Source organism: Lissotriton helveticus, chromosome 6 (genome assembly GCF_964261635.1).
Source record: "Lissotriton helveticus chromosome 6, aLisHel1.1, whole genome shotgun sequence".
Lineage (NCBI taxonomy): Eukaryota > Metazoa > Chordata > Amphibia > Caudata > Salamandridae > Lissotriton > Lissotriton helveticus.
Genome location: NC_136067.1, coordinates 758,632,490 through 758,647,560, shown reverse-complemented (window position 1 = coordinate 758,647,560; position 15,071 = coordinate 758,632,490).

The following is a 15,071-nucleotide window of genomic DNA, read 5'->3' as shown; positions in this document are numbered from 1 at the left end:
TATATTGGATGTGCCTCTTTATGTACTGATAGAGGACCTGACACTTCAGGATATGTCTCTGTACTTAGAGTTGTCCCTCCCTTATCAAGACAGCGGTGTCTTTGGAATAATTAGCATTTTCTTTAGAGTCTTGACCTTCTAGCGTCTAGTTCTTTCAGAGGCTGTAAACCGAATGCTTTAAGTTAGTTGTTCTTGGTGGGTTGTGTGTGTTTAGTTGCATATCCTGGCTAATTTAATGCCATCTAAAATACATTTTCAAGGGGTGGATGTGGAACTGTATCTGTATCTGTATTACGTGTGTTTGCAGCATAGTCTTCAGGAACATACTCCTTTTTACATTGGCAGCACTCCCAGGGAGTGGTTTCATAAATACAGCATGCTTTCACTAAGAAAACCTGGGGCCTTATTTATGAAGGCCTTGCGCCACCGGTGCGTCACTTTTTCCCATTTTAAAAGGCCTTCATAAATAGGGCCCCTGGATTTAAGCTCTAGTCATGATTGTGCAAAGCAGCAGGAATTCCAGCAGAAAAATACAAAAAATACACTGCACCAAAACAATATGAAAGTGTAAGAATCAACTCTGCGCAGGTAGATATTTCCAAACACTGTAGTTTATTAATAAGAGTAAGGATCCCATCCACAGGAACAGTCCATGCACAAATATAGTTATCCTTCAGCTGATCTCACTCTTGTGCTGACATTCAAATGCTCCTAGCAACAAGAGTAAGAACCTAGAATGCAACAGAAAGTCAAGAAACAAACAAGTACATCTTCAATACCAATTTGATAAAAAGGAGATATTTCAATAAAGAAACAAAATGGCACATAAATGGTCAAAACCAGATCTTGGAAATATAAGAATCTTAAAATGTTTGCAATTTTATGTAACAAAAAACATCGAGGCCAGAAGATAAGCCAATCTTCATCCAGTCCATACTTTGGGTCCACAGCCTATGCAAGGGAACTGTTTAGTGCTTCCCTGTCTCACTGTCTAATTATTCTAGGAAATTCAGTCCTATAAAGAAACAGTGAGTACATGCAAAAATATATATTTGTCTACAGTTTTAACGATAAAGGCGTGCATTATATGGACGTAGTTATTCAGTTTTTAGATTTTTTGGGATTGCCACATCTAATATATTTCATGAAATTCATATTTATGACCTTGGTATGGCATGTGGTGCAATCTCGTGGCTTGCTTTATTATGACTAGAGTAGACACCAAGCGCTAGATCGGAGATTAGCGCACAAAAAATTGAAAGACTTGTGGCTGTATTTCAGATAGCAGACTAGACAGACACAGAGTGAAAAACACATAGAAAGAGCTTAATAGACAGGCCAGCTGATTACTCCTTTAAAATAATCAACAATTAACTCCGCATGTGAGACTAAAAAAAACTGCAAATGACGAATGAAAAGAAATTATCACACACAGCGCACAGGGGATGGAGCTGGTCAGTTCAGTGATATTTAGCACCTGAAACTGGAGGGCAAGTGTTTCAGTTTCCAACTCATTTGTCTCACCACCGTTACTCATGTAGAAATATATTCAAATAAACCAAAAACCAAAAAGGAAGCAAACGCCTACTAGAACAGAAAAAAACGAGGTCATACTTAGGCCTTGATTACGTATGAGGTGGAACACAATTACTCTATGAAATCCCTACTGTCTGATTATGACTGACCTTCTGTTCCAACACCAACACCCAGGAACACCAGACAACATGTTACCATGTGGTTAAACCATGTGAGGGTTTGTGTGCAACAGTAGCCGTACCCCTGTCCCATACACCATGCTGATATTTTTCTTTATAAAGGAGGGACCATACATCCTCTGCTAAGTTTAGACGCTTTTCTTCCATTCCTTTTCCACCAGCTCCTTCCATCCCAGCCCCACACAAGTCCCTGTAAACATTTACCACCTGTTAGAGCAGGTGTTAAATGTGTGTGCTACCTCTCCTGAAAAAAGGGACCACCACATGGTAATTCTGTGTTCCACTAGCCATATACTTGATTTCAGCAGTCTTGTGCAACCCTCAGATTTCCAACCAATAAAACTCCTATAGATACGAAACTGCTCAATCAATTATGTCTAATGTGCTCTGAATCTCTGAGAGGGGGACCTCCAACTTCAAAGACAACTCCATTCAGTAGCTAACAAGGCGGTATCATCCAAAACATATTGATATAAGCCTTAGTACAACAAGCTAATCGAGAGTTTCCCGGTCCATTTTTAGTAATAAGGTTATCCTAAAGTGTACCCTCAGAAATAGGTGGGGTCCACCAGCCTGTAAAAACAAAAGCTTAAACTCAGATCTAAGAGCTAGCTGGTAACCAAAAGGTGATGGATCTAGATCAGCTGGAATTAATAAACTGTTTACATGACCAGTGAAGGCCACCCAAAAACAAAACAGATTATGGAAGTTGAAGCTCTCCTTTGTTATATGGCAGCTTCATAACAAGAATGGTGCGTCTTGCACACCTGTAACCCCATATGAAACTTCCAATGACTTCCTCCAGGCACTTAAGAAAGGTTTCAAGGATTCTTAAAGGATTTGCAATAAGTAAAGACATTTTGGAAATATATTCATTTTAATAATGTTAATTCAGCCTATAATATTAAGTGGGAGCTTTTTCCAGAATTACATCTTAGTTATGACTGATATTAACAAAGGTTCATAGTTCAGTTTAACAATATTAGTGACCACTGGACAAAGTTTAACTCCCAGATATACCACTGTTGTGGTTGCCCCCGGCATGAGAGACTCTGTTGTACAGTTTAACAGGGTTTGGGTTTTGAAAAAATTAAGCTTGTACCCCGAGAACCCGTTGAAACTTGCAGCTTCATCCGAAACCTGCCAGATGGCTACCAGCAGATTAGTGCAAAGAACTGCCATGGCATAGGCAGTCAGCTTGGTTGTTGGCCTCCAAACAGCAGGGTCTAAAAATCTTCATTCATAAAAAGGGATTGTAAGTATGGCTCCATATATAGAGCAAACAGGAGGGGAGAAAGCAGGCACCTCTGTCGTGTACCATGATTAATTGGAAATGTATTTGAGTATTTCCTGGCATAGGCTACCCTGGCACACGGGGTCCTATATAGTGCCTAAGTATGTTTTTATAAATCTCTTACTAAACCCAAATGAGCCCATAGTTGCCCACATTCACTTCCATGATACACCATCGATGGCCTTTTCAGCATCCCATAGGATCACCCCTATGTTGATATTGAACTTACTGGCAACAAGAAATGCTGCTGTTGCTTTATTCAGGTGGGCAGTAGTATCTCTGCCTGAGATAAATCTGTGTTGTTGCTGTGACACCAAGGTTGAAAGTGTAGGGGCAAGACGCATTACCAAGATTTGTGCAAACCATTTTGCGTCTGAGATAATTAGAGACATGTCCCGATAAGACGCTGTGGGGCATATTATCAAGGACCAGTGTTAAAATTATCGCAGTTTTATCGGCAGGAAACTGCCAATAAAACGGCGATAATGGGCTTGATAATACGCCCTTGTTAATTCCCATAGAAGCCCATGTTAACATCACAACATGGGATTCTATGGGAATTAACAAGGGCATATTATCAAGCCCATTATTGACGTTTTATCGGCTGTAAAACGACGATAATTTTAACACCGGTCCTTGATAATATGCCCCTATATCTTCTGCACATTTGCCTTTCTTTAGAAATACCACAATATTGGTAGTTTTGAAATGGACATAGCACCATAATTAAGAATATGTTGAATTACTTTTGGGAATTCTAGAGGTATTATATCTTCAAATAGCTCATAAAATGCTACGGGTATGGTATCCTCGCCTGCCGCTTTGCCTGTGGAAAGGGCCCCTAACGTAGCCTCATTCTTGAGCAAAGAGAACTAACCTTCAGCTCACTCGCCTGATCTTTACTGTGATGAGAGACTACACTGCCGTAAACAATCCTACAACCCAGCTTGATCGAATACCTGAGCCAGTGTATATAATTCCTCATAACACTGGGAAAACTGCTGTAGAATAGAAATGGGATGTGTATACATTAAACCATCCATGTCCTTAATGAATCATGTCTTTAGACTGTCGATCTAAAATCTGTTGTGCCAGGACTCAGCCTATCCTTTCCAGGTACTCGAATTGAAATGATCTATAATTCATGTATCTAGTGGCTATTTGCTCTTTTAACCTACGGCCTAGAAGAAAGCGTTTTTCTAGTATTTGAAGACAGATTTTATGCTCTTCTGCTTCTACATAGGACATTTTAAAAGCATGCAGTACTTCAAGGAGAATAGCTTGGCCCAAAAGAATTGCTTCTTTCGAAGCCACATTATTTTGCCTGACCTTTAACTGGAGTGTCACACCACAGACATAAGCCTTCATTGTATTACAAATTACTGCAGGTGATGCTGTACCATTGTTGGCCAGAAAAAACTTCCTGAGTATCCTGAGTGTCCCTAAAACATATCTCCTGTAGTCGTTATTGGACAATAAGTGATGAGGAAATGTAAACTTGGCACGCTATCCCTAGTTTCAGATGGGATGAATGAAAATAGTTGTGAATTCCAATCCAAAGCAATTCTAGGGCATACATCTATTTAAGCACCATCCACCAGGGACCTCAGAGCAAAAACCATATCTATCATAGAGTAGTACTTCTGCGGACATAAATAAAAAGTATAACCAGGCTCAGCGGGGTGAAGAATCCACCAAACATCAGCCAGCCCTTGAAACTGAATCAAGCCTTTGATTGATGCCTGGATTCTAGGCGTATGAGGGGTCATAGTATAATTAGTAGAACCTATGCTACAATCTAGCACACAATTAAAATCTCCCATTATGATCACTTCTCCACCCCAATCCAGTAATTCCAAAGACAACATATCTAATACTTCTGGGTCATCAGTATTTGGCCGTAAACCATACAGATAACATTTTTCCAGTTTAATAATAATTATATAAGTACCCATTGCCCTCTTGGGTCAGCTGTGGTTCCGAGGATTTGACAGTAACCGTGGGCGGAGAGCTCCGTTCCGCCTGTAGCATCCTGCTACTAATGATGACAGACACTTACTTTGGGTTACAACTGGAGCTTTATTAGCATGCCTCCTCACTTGTCCCTGTCCCTACTCTAACCGCCCTCATCCTGTCCCTGCTCCGCCTCTTCCTTTTCCTGACCACCTAGCTCCTCCCACCCAGCAACTAGACTGCTAACATATAACATCTCCCCCTTTCTTAACAAAACTAATAACATATTCAATCAGATTTTTTCAATGAGTCTCTTTGGTCGCTGGACATTACGGCGCGGCCGTGCGTTCACTTCACCAGTGTTCTCTTCAGTTTGGGGTACATCCAATTGGCCCAGATCTTCGAGAGCGTCCTGTTCAGGGGTTTCAGGATCTAGTGACGCAGTGGGGTCGATCAACAATCCGGTCGAGTCTCTGGAGCACTTCTTAAAGTGAGACACGTTTCTCGTAATTCTGCGGTGGTCAGACTCCGCCGTCAACATAGTGCCTTTCTGCCGAGTGACCAGTAGTGGTTCATCGCGAAAACGACAGTCCGTTTTCTTCTGTTGGTCTTGTTTCACTAGTACATAGTCTCCTTCATGTACGGTGGGTGACCTTGCTCTTCGCTTGGTGTCGGCATACGACTTCATCTTGTCCTTGTTTCGTTTGTCTGTGTCTGCCATCTCTAGATGGTTGTGGGTGGGTGATATAGCTCGCAGTGCTCCATCCCAGGTTGGAATTCGGTTTCTCATGGGGCGACCTAACATCAGCGTGGCAGGACACTTGCCTGTGGTCGAGTGGGGAGTTGCCCTGTAGGCTCTGAGGACCTCGTTGAGGGCGATCTGTAGGTCCTTCTTTTCGGCACAGGCCTGCTGAAATGTTTTCTTGATCGTGGCCATGAAGCGTTCAACGGTGCCGTTTGCTTGTGGCCACAGGGGTGTGACCTTCCTATGATGGAAGTCCAAGTGTCGGGCATATGCATCAAACTCATGTCCATTGAAGGGGGGACCATTGTCTGTCTTCACCTCTCTAGGGACACCCCAGGTTGCAAATAATTCATCCAGCACCTTAAGAGTACTGGAGGCACCAGTGGAGGGTACGAACTGTGCGAATGGGAAACGAGAGTACTCGTCGATTATGACTATCACATACTTGCCGGAAGATAATGGTCCATAGAAGTCCACAGCAATTTCTTGCCATACTCCAGCCGGTAAGGGGGTCATTTGCAATGAGGCCGGGGGATCACCTTTGCTTGTCAGTTGGCAGGGGTGACAGTCTTTCAGGGTGGATTCCACCATTTGGTCGAGTAGGGGAAACCACACACGTTCTCTGAGTGCTCGCTTCGTGGACACAACGCCCCGGTGACCTTCACGGGCAAGATCGACGACACCTTGCTGTAGATTTCTGGGGATCACAATACGCTGTCCCCGCAGTATGATCCTGTCTGAGGTCACTGACAGTTCCTCATGGACATGCCGGAATGCTTGTAGCTCTTGTTTGGTGTCCAGCTCACTTTCTTCATCCTGAGGGTCATGTCTCCACCTGTTGGTTCGAATCTTGCGGAGTACCTTTTGCAGGACGGCGTCGTGTACGGTGGCGTCTCGGATTACATCCATTGGAATGGCAGGAGGTAGCGCTTGGTCAGCTACGAAATGGATGTATTCCTCTGCAGGATGAGAATTGGTTGATGCAGGCAGATGCCGAGACATGTAGTCTGCCGGGTTTTCAGACTTTCCCGGCTAGTGTACGATCGTGAAAGTATACTCCTGAAGCCTCAAGCCCCACCGCTCAATTCTGGGGGGCATTTTAGATCGGGGGTTGCCGTAGATGGTGACTAGCGCCTGGTGATCAGTGATCAGGGTAAAGTGCTTGCCATAGAGGAAGACATGAAAATGTTCACATGCCCAGACTCATGCAAGGCTCTCCTTCTCAGGCTGAGAGTAAGCCCTCTCGGGATCGGACAGGCTGCGGCTGGCATAGGCAACTATACGTCTCTGGTCAGAGTCATGGTCATATTGTGCCAGAATGGCCCCCAACCCTACGGGGGAAACAACCATTACATCGCAACTTTTACAACGCACTACCATTACAACGAAACTTTTACAACGCAAAAACCATTACAACGCAGGTATTTACAACGCAGGTATTTACAACGCAAGTGCTATTACAGCGCATACCATTACAACGTAAGTACTGGTAAGTATATAATTATATTTAAAATGTTATATGTTTGTTTTTTAAATGGGGTATTTTTTGGGTTAAGGGTCAGTTTTGGGTTTTAGGGTAAAGGGGCATTTTTAGGGTTCAGGGTGAGATTTGGGTTTTTGGGCAAAGGGGTATTTTTAGGGTTCAGGGTCTGTTTTTAGTTATTGGGTAAAGGGGTATTTTTAGAGTTCAGAGTCAGTTTTCAGTTTTTGGGTAAAGGGGTATTTTTAGGGTTCAGGGTCAGTTTTCAGTTTTTGGGTAAAGGGGTATTTTTAGGGTTCAGGGTCAGTTTTCAGTTTTTGGGTAAAGGGGTATTTTTAGGGTTCAGGGTCAGTTTTCAGTTTTTGGGTAAAGGGGTATTTTTAGGGTTCAGGGTCAGTTTTCAGTTTTTGGGTAAAGGGGCATTTTTAGGGTTCAGGGTCAGTTTTGGGTTTTTGGGTAAAGGGGTATTTTTAGGGTTCAGGGTCAGTTTTCAGTTTTTGGGTAAAGGGGCATTTTTAGGGTTCAGGGTCAGTTTTGGGTTTTTGGGTAAAGGGGCATTTTTAGGGTTCAGGGTCAGTTTGGGGTTTTTGGGTAAAGGGGTATTTTTAGGGTTCAGGGTCAGTTTTGGGTTTTTGGGTGAAGGGGTATTTTAAGGGTTTAGGGTCAGTTATGGGTTTTTGGGTAAAGGGGTATTTTTAGGGTTCAGGGTCAGTTTTGGGTTTTTGGGTAAAGGGGTATTTTTAGGGTTCAGAGTCAGTTTTGGGTTTTTGGGTAAAAGGGTACAAGGTAAAAAATAAAGTAAAATTAAATTTAAATTAAATTATTTAAATTAAATTAAATTAAATTAAATTAAATTAAATTAAATTAAATTAAATAAATTAGAATTATTTACATTTGTAATTTAAATTATATACTTACCTATACTTACGTTGTAATGGCATGCGTTGTAATAGCCCCTGCGTTGTAAATACCTGCGTTGTAATGCCATGCGTTGTAATGGCACCTGCGATGTAAAAGTTGCGTTGGGATGGCATGCGTTGTAAATGCATGCATTATAACGTCATACATCCCCCTACGGGGCTGGCATCAACTGTGACTTCAGTCATGCGTCTGGGGTTGAAGTAGGAAAGGTTATCGGCGGACTCCACGGCCCGCTTGATCTCCGAGAATGCTTGCTCACACTGAGGAGTCCATTCAAAGGGTTGACCTTGCTTGGTCAAGGTGCGGAGCGGGTGGCTGATGGTCGCGTAATCCCGGATATACCGGGCGCAATAGCTGGCCATTCCCAGGAACGAACGTAGATCACCGACGTCCTGAGGACACTTGGCGTTGTTCAAGGACGCCACTTTTTCCGGGTCAGGCTTCATTCCTGCTCCTGAGAAGATGTGACCGAAGAACTTCAATGTCGATTGATGAAATTCGCATTTGTCCTTGTTCAGGGTCAAGTTCGCATCAAGCAGGGCATGACAGACACGGTTGAGTGCAATGTCGTGCTCAAGGGTGTCGGAGCCATAAACAAGGATGTCGTCGCTGTAATTGATCGTATTGGGGTTGTTTTGGATAATCTGTCGAATTGCCTCTTGGAAAATTTCGGCAGCTGAAGACACACCAAAGCTTAGTCTCTTATACCTGAAAAGTCCTTGGTGTGTAGCAAAAGTTGTGATGGGGCTTGATTGGGCATCCAACTCCAGCTGGTGATAGCCCTTGTTGAGGTCCAGCTTAGAGAATACCTTGGCTCCGTTCAGAGCCGAGATCATGTCACATAGAAGTGGCCCTGGATGGCGTTCACGTTCTATCGCAGTGTTGGGTATTCGCATGTCGACACATAGTCTTACTTTGCTGGTGGTGCCCTTTTTCGGTACAACGACCACTGGCGAAACCCATGGGGTCGGGCCGTCCGTGCGTTCAATGATGTCGGCCGACAGGAGGTCATTGATCTCTTCTTCGACAGCCTTTTGAAGGTGGAAAGGAACACGCCGGGGGTGCTGAGCAACAGGCCTGATCTGTTTGTTGACATGCAGGTGTATCTGACGATCCTTCAATTTCCCCAGCCCGATGAAAAGGCGAGGAAAACGGTTGACGATGTTCTGGTCATCACAGACTTTGAAGAGGATCTCCACAAGCCGGAGACGTTCCGCAGTTGGCAGGCTCAGCAGACAGTCAGCTTCGGGGCCCTTGATGACATGAATGACGGCATCAATAGTGACATTGTCATGTGCCAGTGTAGTCGGGAATTTGCCAAGACATTGCAGCGGCTTCCTTGACATCCATGTGTAGACCCGTACAGGTGCATGAGTGAGCGTCGGCTTGGGGCGCATCCTCTCATACTCGGTGACGGGGATGTAGTTCAGTGAAGCTCCGCTGTCCATAACAAATTTAGTGTCGTGATTCCCTACTTTAATGTGTAACCGAGGATACTTCTTCAACTGATCTGGGTCTGCGATCATGTATGCACGGTGGGTCGTGTATTCGGAGTCTCGAGATGAGGACCTGGAGCCTCGGGACGGAGATCTGCGCTCCCATCGCGATTTGTGTGACTCCCTGCTAGAATGTGTCGAGCTGGAGGACCCCGTGTCTTTGTCATGGACGGCTCCAATATGGTGCTTCCTGGTGCTCGATCGAGACGACCTCGCGGTTCCACTTCGCCTCTCTTTGTTGTACTCGCTGCACATCGCCTCGAAATGGTTCGTCCGACCACATTTTCTGCACCGCTGGCCCATGGCAGGGCAGACGTCCACGTGAGGATAGTCATATCCACACCTGTAGCACCTCCTTGCTCTCTCTGTTCTCTTCTCTCTCCGGCAGTTTCTCGCCTCCCGTGATCTGATCGCCTCGAGCGAGATGACGGTCGCGATGTCCAACGATTGTCCCTCGAGCGTCTTCGCCCGCCACCACGGTCTTGAACTCGATGTGCTTGCTCATTGCTCACTTTGCGCCCAGATTCAATGGTGGCGGCATGCTCCTCGGCTTGATCGTATACGCGAGTCAGTTCCTCAATGTCGTCCAGTTCTTGCGGCTTTCTCAGCAGTCGTCTTCTGAGGGATTCTGAGTGGCACCCCTCTATGATCTGTGACTTGATGGCAGCGTCGGTTGAAAAATTATCGAAGTCGCAGTGCCTCGATAGTCGCCGCAGTCGAGTGATGAATGTGCTCATTGCCTCGTCCTTCCCTTGACGTGCCTGATGAAAAGCATGGCGCTCATAGTCCATGTTCTTTTTGTGGAGGAATCTCTTGTTTAGTGCGTCGCGCACCTTGTCATACGTTCCGGTATCTGCAGCAGGGAGATCCTTGATGAGTTTACTTATTTCACGCCCAGCCAAATTCCGGAGAGCAATTAGCTTGTCCTTGTCAACGGTCACTTTGGACCCTTCGAGGTAGTCCTCGAAATCTTCGAGCCTTTCCTGCCACTTGGGGCCCATGCTTCCACCTGTCGTTAGGGTGACTGGTTCCAGGGCCCTCAAATGTGATCCTCCTGCAAAGAGGGGCTTGACCTCATTTCGTCGCGGTGATGTTGACATCGTGGGACCGCGACGCGCTGTGCTGGGTGCTTGTCAATGCTTGTTTGTTCCTTCTTGCCAATGCTTGTTTATTTACTCTTGACAATGCTTGTTTCTTTGCTCTTATCAATGCTTGTTTGTTTCTTCTCGCCTATGCTTGTTTGTTTCTACGCGCCAATGCTTGTTTACTTGCTTTTGACAGTGCTTGTTTCTTTCTGTTCGCCAATGCTTGTTTATTTGCCTCAGTCAGTGCTTGTTTCTTTTGCTGGGTGCCTGACTTCAAGATGGCCGCTCTCTGACAATCAAGGGGTCTGTCCTGAAAAACGCCTGACTTTAAGATGGCTGCCGTCACTGCAGTCACACGAGTCTTCCTCTCCTGATTCACTCAGTTCCAGTTCACTCTGGACTCACCGGCCGTCGACTTCAGGGGATGGCAAACCTCCGGACTCAGTCTTCTTAGACCACCGCCACAGCCAGGTGAGGTTGGGGTGGGCTCCCGCCTTGCTGCTCTCACTGCTGCGATCACGCGGCGACACGATGCCAAAACTCACGCATCGGGCGTGAGATTTTCCAATGCCGGCCACTTTGGACGCTCCGGTTTCACCGCGCTCGGCTGCACTCACCGCCGGGCTTCTTGGAGGTCACGTTCCTCACTCGAGGCAATGTTCCTGCACTTCTTGGGGCACTGGACAGAGTCGGAGTGGGCTCCCGACCTCTGTTCTCTTCTCACACGCCGGATCACACGCATCCGGCGGGGTTACGTTTCGGCGCAAACTGCTCTTTCTCTCCAAGCGTTCCAGCGCTTGCTTCTGTGCCTCTTTCAAGCGTTTCAGCGCTTGTTACCACGGCTCCCCTTCGCTCCCTGACCACTCCTGGATGGACAGGGTCACCGGCTGCTGGCCTCTCTCTCAGGCGGCAGGTCCACTCGGCGACGTTTTCTTTTCTTCAGTGCCACAATGGGACAGGGCACTGTTGTGGGATTCGGTGAGCTGTATTTATGCCCATCCCACCCTCGTCGCCAGTTGTAGCATCCTGCTACTAATGATGACAGACACTTAACTTTGGGTTACAACTGGAGCTTTATTAGCATGCCTCCTCACTTGTCCCTGTCCCTACTCTAACCGCCCTCATCCTGTCCCTGCTCCGCCTCTTCCTTTTCCTAACCACATAGCACCTCCCACCCAGCTACTAGACTGCTAACATATAACACCGCCCGGGGAGTGTGTGGAGGTGTGTCTACTCCACGTTCACAGAGAACACGGAGTAGGCACAACTCAGTACCGTTTGCGGCGGAGAAGAGTTGCCCAGCCCCGCCTCCACCCCCCCCCCTAGGAAGAATTACATTAAATATATATTAAGGTAAAAAAAAGAAAAACTTACCTTGACTGCGACGTCACGGACTACCATCCTCCTCTTCCTCAGTTTCACAATGATCTGCGCATGCGCCCGCACATTCACATTCTTAGCACGGAAGCGCACGTGCATGCGCAGATCATCGCAAAATCGAGGAAGAGGAGGACGGCAGCCCGGGGACACCACAGTCAAGGTACGTGTTTATTTTTGTACCTTTAATGTATATTTAATGTAATTCTTCGAAGGGGGTGGAGGTGGGCGGTGGAGCGGAATAACTCCGTGGACATCCTCGTAGTGCCGCTATGTCAGCTCCGCCCAGGCTTACTTGACCTTGAACATTTTTAGCTGAGCGTATGGCAACTCCTCAGGTAGATATTGAGTGTGAAGTACAGACAACTGTGTCATATCCCAGCTATTTTAATAAAAGCTTATCTTTATATGCCAAGTGTGTCTCGGTCAATGCAACCAATTGAGGTTTATAAAGCCCTATCTCTTCTCGAACCAGTTGTCTTTTATTCCATGCATTAATCCCTGAGACATTCCAGATCATACACTTAACCATCACCATAAATATAAACTAACGTACTTACACACCAGCTCCCTTCATGTGTAAGACTATGGTTCTCCATTATGAAAAACGTAGAATATGATCCCTAAGTACTATGAGGACATTCTGGCTTGTTTCAACCCCCCAATACATAAAGTTCTCTGCATTGTATTTTCCAAGCACGACCTCCCACCTAACCCACACACCTTTAACGTACCCACCCCCGTGCCATGGGAAAGGAATCAATCCTACCCTTGGCTGCAAGACAGTGCAGCCCTAGAGGAACACCATTTATCCCCACCCCTCTGATACCACCCAATCACTGTAGAATGATATAATCACAATTTACTAAACAGAAAAACCATCAAAAAAACCTTTTTGCTGCTGTTGGGTGGGGCGTAATGATGCCATAAGAGAAAAACTCAACAGCCCAAATCAACAGATCAGCAGCTATTATTATGCAAAAAAGTTAATAAATAGAAGAGAAGGAAGAAGATGAAAGAGCAGGGGGAGTAAGAAGAAAGAAAGTGAACAACACGAGAGAACAGAAGAACCCCCCAAACAACATTAGCAAATCCTGAGTCTAAAGTGCTTTTCAAACGACTCAAAACTTCTAGTGCGCCTGCCTCTGAGTAACACATCTGAGTCCATCCATCCTTCACAATTTTAGGACGAGTATGTTCTTATAGAAAGACTTGGACCCGGTGGCCTTAGAGGGTCCATAAGTTGACACATCTTCCATCGGCGATTCAATGTAGGTTTGGAAAGATCTTACTGGGCAACAACAGGCATCTTATCAAACACAACAAGTGCAGTTGGATGTGCTTTAAGAAAATTGCCTGCCTAAGAAGAAAGTTCCCAATATACATTAGGATTGAGCAAGACTCTACTGGTGTTGAAGGCATTCCGATTAAGGAGGAGACAATGGACATATTGGATCTGTGAATCCCAATCCCAGTCACTGAGACTTGGAAAGGTTTTTTCAAATAGCTGGACCATATATTGCCGAGGGTCAGACCCATTCTTGCCCTCATTCTTGGCCTTCTTGGCTCCTAATAGCTTTAACTGTTGAAGCTCCACCTCCTTCACTTAAGCTACTCTTTGTTGAAGTTCAGTAATTTCTACAGTGAGGCTGGTCATACGTCTGGATACTTCGCACAGTGATTAATGCATTTTCAGATTATCTGCCCTGGCCTGAATGTGGTGTGCCCATGACTCTGCGCATTGTGATTGCAGAAATTGCAAGATTGTTACCTATGATGGCTCCAGGGAATCAGTCGCTGAGTAAGTGAGTGGAGGTGAGTGCTCAGATATTGTATTATAGGATATATCAGAGGTAAACATGGTATCAGGAGTAAAGCACTTTGAGGGGGAGTGCTAATGTTAATGTTAATGTTAATGTTATTGTTATATGTGCTTGTATAGCGCACGGCTGCCCCAACGAAGGGGCGTCCCGGCGCTTACTGTATGAAAGAGGACAGAGGAAAGGGTCAGGGAGGGAAAGAAGGAAGGTTATTGTTGACAGAAGAGGTGTGTTTTAATTGCTTTCCTGAAGGTCAACAGATCTTGTATCCCTCGGATCTGGTGTGGGAGACCATTCCAGAGTTTGGCGGGTAAATATTGGAAGGAGCGGCCACCCATCCTGGCTAGTTTGATGCGAGGTACTGTTGCTAGGTTTTGTCCTTCTGAGCGTAGGGCGCATCGGGGGACGTAGGTTGACAAGAGTGGGCTGAGCATGGGGGGAAGCCGTTTTTAGGATTTTGAAGGCTAGGCATGGCGTTTTAAAGTGAATCCTTTTCTCCATGAGGAGCAAGTGGAGTTTGATAAGGACGCTAGCCACAGAGGTGTGGCGAGGGAGACCTACCAGAGCCCTGGCGGCGGCGTTCTGGACTCGCTGGAGTCTAGCTTTTTCTGCCACGTTCGCTCCTAGTAGGAAAGAACTGGCGTAGTCCAGTCTTGAGAGAATGGCAGCTTGGACTATCATCTGACGGGTTTGGTGGTCAAAGAATCCTAGGATGGGTCTAAGGTTCCTTAAAATGCCGAAGCAGGTGGCTGCCACTTTTTTAGTATGGTGAGTAAATCTTAGGGCAGAGTCTACCCAGACTCCTAGGTTTTTGACACATTCCTTGGGTTCAGGCGGTTGGCCGAGGTTTTCTGGCCACCAGTTGTTCCCCCAAGTGTCTGTCTTTTTTCCCACCAACAACACCTCAGTTTTTCCGGCGTTGAGCTGGAGGTAGTTCGCTGTCATCCATTCTGTGATGTCAACGAGGGTTTGTTGGAGTTTTTGGGCGCTGTGGCCACTTTCATCATTTAATGCCACCACCAGCTGTGTGTCGTCAGCGTAGGATACAAGGGACATTCCGTGCCTCCTGGCTACCTCTGCCAGGGGTTGGGCATATACATTGAACAGGGTGGGGCTGAGAGCTGACCCCTGTAGAGAAGGACTTATTAATAATGTCTCTCAGAGGGCCCAGAACTGCTGTGTCAG